Consider the following 5,435-nt stretch of genomic DNA (forward strand, 5'->3'; position numbering starts at 1 on the left):
GCTGCCTGCGGGACGCTTCCCTGAGCCTGGCAAAAAGGCAGATATGGAATGTTTTCTCGGCATTTAACGCTACACTCACACTCGTTTTGACATACAGAAACACTAAGAGAGACGAGAAACAGTTCATCAAGTCAGTAATACTACACAGCCTAAACTATTACCCAGCAGTATTATAATAGTGTATTGAATCAATCTGTATTTTTTGTTCCTGGGTCTTATTTAAAGTTTCTTGAGGCTTTTTCTGCGTGTGGTGTGTGCCGGCACTGCTGCGGCAGGCGTGGCGGCTGTGGCGTGTGTCACAAGGCTGCGGTAGGCGTGGCTGTGGCTGTGATCATTTGCCCACCCAACGTTGCCTGTTAATCGCAATCACACACGCTAAGTCCAATACACAGTTGGCATACCGATCCTTGGTGACACACTGTTCGTAGCAAGGCACGACAGAGGTCTGCATCTGCAATGCAAACAAGGGTTAATCATGAGCCTAATGGTAATTCTCATCCATTCACACAGACACATTCATGCACACATAATTCTCATCCATTCACACAGACACATTCATACACACATAATTCTCATCCATTCACACAGACACATTCATACACACATAATTCTCATCCATTCACACAGACACATTCATACACACATAATTCTCATTCATTCACAGACACATTCATACACACATAATTTTCATTCATTCACACAGACACATTCATACACACATAATTTTCATTCATTCACACAGACACATTCATACACACATAATTCTCATTCATTCACACAGGCACATCCATGCACTCGTAATTCTCATCCATTGACACAGACACATCCATGCAGATATGATAAATTATATAGTCAAGAGATGCAAAAACATGTGTGGGGTCCATTTCTTTCCGTTGCAGGCACACACTTGTAGCCGGCACCGCACCGTGGCTGTTCACGGCGACAGACCGGATGGTAAGAACCAATATCTACCCAATACTCAGGTCGACCTACGCGCATCTTGCAGGCGGTGGGTGGAGCTTTGAGTCCCTCCGGATGACGCAGAGGGAGTCCCTTCCTTCACACCTATCCCTACACTCTCTGGTTTTCTTTCATCCAATGCTTTCTCTAAATGACTTTTAGGGAGGACTAATCTCTTTCCTGTGTCGGGCTTAGGAGTAGTATGTCTATACCTACCACAAAATAAATTGGTATAATCCATAATTTGTCGCTGCATTTGTACGGAATCTGTGGAAAAGGGCAGATCGTTTCCTGCGTTCCAGTGCTCGGCGCCCTTTCACACTGCAAACATGTACCATTATCGCTGCGGGGCCAGTGCGCACAATTCAACCACCCACGCGCTGCTCCATGGCACACTGACGCCAGTCGCCAGTACCCGCCACTATAACCGCGACCCTGTCCCTCCGCGTGACGTGCCCGGGATGCGCTGAGGCGATCGAAATCTCGTAAACGTGTAGGTCGACCTGAGTATTGGGTAGATATTGGTAAGAACGAGGCCTCACCGTGCACCGGCCACACCCGCCCACCTGCACGCCCAACCTTCCCGTAAAGCGGAGGTTCTCAAGCTTTTTCCTACCAGTGAGGTAGCAGATCATCCACCCTTACCGCAGGAATCTGACAGTAGTACTGCTGACAAGTAGAGGCTGAGGCCGCAGACAGCGACGTGGCCAGAATGAGCAGCGCCAGGAGAGACGAGCGCATTGCAGAGGCTTCGTTCAGTGCTGTCTGTCAGAATGCTGCTGATACGCGTAGTGTGCGGCACTGGAGTCACCGAACCAAGCGACGATGACAGGAACACAATTCTTCAACACGACGGTCCTCCTGTGAGTGTTGCTGCGGCCGTGTGCGTGTGTATATATCACCGCTCTGCGTACAGCTGCGGGGCGAGGCTCCAGCGGGCGGGGCACAGGATGCAGGTGCTGGGACTTGAAGGGCACGATGGTGGGGCTCAATAACGGAGAGGAAGAGGAGGAGGAGGAGGAAGCTATCAATATGGTGGTTATTTTGGGATCATTTTCCACTTTGAATTCCGTCCCTGGGAAGCCACCATGTTAGATGTGGGAGGCACATGTTCGAGAATGACCCATAGCTATGCCACTCGCCATCTTTGTTTTGTGCCGCTCCTGCTCACTGCCTACCACTCAGCGCTCCTGGCTCAACACAAGCTGCTGGAATTTCAAGCAATACCTCTTTCATCTACTGGTGGCCAGCTTGTATCGGGCAGAAGCGCTGAACGAGAAGCGGTGAGTCTGGGCGGCGTAGTGCAGGATGCCGTTTGGGTAATGCCGCGGCCAAACATTCCCTCTCCACACCTGGCGGCGCGCTGCCTGCGGGACGCTTCAACGAAATTGGCAAAAAGGCAGATATGGAAGTGTTTTCAAGGCATGTAATGTTACAATCACACTCGTTTTGACATAGGGGAGACCTGGGATAGTTGCATACATATTTTGATACACTTTTTTCACTGCCTAAAACAACGGATGGCACTGAGCTTCTGGGTGCGTGCATGCGTCACCATCGGCTACATTGTGCAATAGTTGCAGGCCATCTCGGACAAGCCTCTGCAAGCTGGGGCAAGAAAATCAATTTTGGACCGCTTTCGTAATTATTCTCGCCATAAAGAAAATTTTAATACACCTTGCAAAAAACATAACACAATAAAGCTTACTTGGTTATTTGAAATGACTGTCTTCAAGCTTGATTTACGTGAAGACTTTTTTTTTCGAGAAAGCATGACCTAAACTGCGTCAGAAAGTATAAAGATCGGGTCAGGGCCAGTTGTTACGAGGTGTGGGATGCACATAATGGTCCCATGAAAAAAGCACAAATGGGAATGGTAGTTATGGACTCCACCTTTGTACTTCTAATGTTGAATAAAAAAGGAGTGACAACACCCGGCCCAGCGTGAAGGAGGAAGGATCAGCACTTGCTAGATCATTGCTAATCTTGAGCAAGTTTTGTTCTGTTTATAAGTTTTCCCGTCACCACTTGATCTGAAATTATGTTTCTTTACTTAATTATTTACTGTATTACCTAAATTGAATTGCTGACTGGTGTTTATAACAAAGATTTTTAATTTCACATCTATAACAACTTACCCCGTGGCCTGTAACAATATGCTCCGTGTATGGGGCAAGTTGCATACAGTGAGTTAACACTACATATTTTGATATTTCTCAGGAATGAAAAAATATACAATGTTTCTGTTTAATGTTTACAATAATAGACATGATGAACTTTGAGCAGTAGGATTTTTTCAAAGATTATCGCGTGTAGTTTTTCATGAGGCAGCAAAAATGCGAAAATTGTAACAACTAGCCTCGGTCTCCCCTATAGAAACACTAAGAGAGGCGAGAGACAGATCATCAAGCCAGTAATACTACACGGCCTACACTGTTACCAAGAAGTATTATAATAGTATGTAGAATCAATCTGTATTTTTTGTTCCTGGGTTTTATTAAAAGTTTCTTGAGGCTTTTTCTACGTGCGTGTCTGTATACCCTTCCATGCCGGCACGGCTGTGGCAGGCGTGGCGTGTGTCGCAAGGTCGAGATGGGCGTGGGTGTGGCTGGTCGTGAGGGGCGTGCATGGGTGTGGCTGTAATCACTGAGTTTACTTGTCCACATTACGCCGCCTGTAAGACGCCGTCACACAGTTGAAGTCCACTATACAGCGGCCAAGCCCATCCTTGGAGACACACGATTTGTAGCAGGGCACGACAATGGTCTGCTCCTGCAATGCAAGCAAGGGTTAATCATGAGCCTGATGGTCATTCTCATCCATTCACGCAGGCACATTCATACACACATAATTCTCATTCATTCACACAGACGCTTTCATGCACACATAATATATGGGTAGGCGGTGGCCGAAGTGATAGCGTACTGGACCCACATTCGCCGCGTGATGGACGACGCGGGTTCGAATCCTCACGCTACCACTCGGATTTTTCAGTCACCGCCGAGTGGCTTAAAACTACCCACATGCTGTCCTGAAGACCACCCATCAACCCGGACTCTAGAGGAAGCCGTCCAAGCGAATCAAGAACGAGTTCCGGGGGGCAGCATGAGCCAATGCAAGATGGCGCCACTATAAACACTCGCCTGCGCCAGAACGGGCTGGGCCGACCATCAGGCCCCACCTGGAAGAAGCCGTGGGCCGACCATCAGGCCCCACCGGGAAGATGCCTACCGGCGCAATAGGCAACAACGTAAAAAAAAAATATATATATATATATATATATATATATATATATATATATATATATATATATATATATATATATATATATATATATAAATATATATATATATAGTCAAGAGATTCAAAACGATGTGGGGTCCGTCTCTTTCCGCTGCAGGCACACACTTGTGCACCTGCACCTAGTCAAAGCCAAGCCCCGGCAGGGAGCCGGCACCGCACCGCGGCTGTCCACGGCGAGAGGCCGGATGTATAAGAACGAGGCCTCACCGTGCACCGGCCACACCCGCCCACCAGCACACCCAACCTTCCCGTAAAGCGGAGGTTCTCAAGCTTTTTCCTACCAGTGAGGTAGCAGATCATCCACCCGTACCGCAGGAATCTGACAGTAGTACTGCTGACAAGTAGAGGCTGAGGCCGCAGACAGCGACGTGGCCAGAATGAGCAGCGCCAGGAGAGACGAGCGCATTGCAGAGGCTTCGTTCAGTGCTGTCTGTCAGAATGCTGCTGATACGCGTAGTGTGCGGCACTGGAGTCACCGAACCAAGCGGCGATGACAGGAACACAATTCTTCAACACGACGGTCCCCCTGTGAGTGTTGCCATGGCCGTGTGCGTGTGTATATATCACCGCTCTGCGTACAGCTGCGGGGCGAGGCTCCAGCGTGCTTCCTAATTTTCCTCCTCCTCTCCATTACTGCGCCACACCATCGTGCCCTTCAAGCACCCAGCACCTGCATCCTGTGCCCCACAGGATGCAGGTGCTGGGTGCTTGAAGGGCACGATGGTGTGGCGCAGTAATGGAGTGGAGGAGGAGAATTAGGAAGCAATCAATATGATGGTTATTTGAGGTCATTTTCCACCTTATTCTTCTGATGCCATTTTGAGTTCCGTCCCTGGGCAGCCACCATGATGGATGTGGGAGACATACGTGGCGGTGGTGGCGGCCTCGTCCTTTACGTGGAATCTCCCTTGTTACTCAGCAGGTAGAGGGAGGAAGCAGTGTTATGGTTATGACGGTGATGATGATGATGATGATGATGAGGAGGAGGAGGAGGAGCTCCCGTCAGCTGAGGGCGGCAAAAAAATTATCAAACTCTGTCTAGGACGGAGGTTTGTAACCCTGTATCCAAGAAACAAACAAAAAACATATCCACAAACACAAACACACCATCAAACAAACCAACAAACAGACGTTCGATTCCCGCCGAGGAAGGCAAATCATGACCACACATA

At 48.5% G+C, this 5,435-nt stretch overlaps 1 long non-coding RNA gene across 1 annotated transcript; it reads right to left on the reverse strand.

Moving 5' to 3' along the window:
* Positions 1–260: 260 nt before the first annotated feature.
* LOC127009870 (uncharacterized) lies at positions 261–4,830 on the reverse strand. Its single transcript, XR_007762495.1, has 3 exons — positions 4,574–4,830; positions 1,606–3,732; positions 261–451 (listed from the first exon to the last, which is right to left on the reverse strand). It is a non-coding gene; the product is annotated as an uncharacterized LOC127009870 (long non-coding RNA).
* Positions 4,831–5,435: the final 605 nt, after the last annotated feature.

The sequence above is a fragment of the Eriocheir sinensis genome, chromosome 42 (genome assembly GCF_024679095.1).
Source record: "Eriocheir sinensis breed Jianghai 21 chromosome 42, ASM2467909v1, whole genome shotgun sequence".
In the NCBI taxonomy this organism is placed as follows: domain Eukaryota; kingdom Metazoa; phylum Arthropoda; class Malacostraca; order Decapoda; family Varunidae; genus Eriocheir; species Eriocheir sinensis.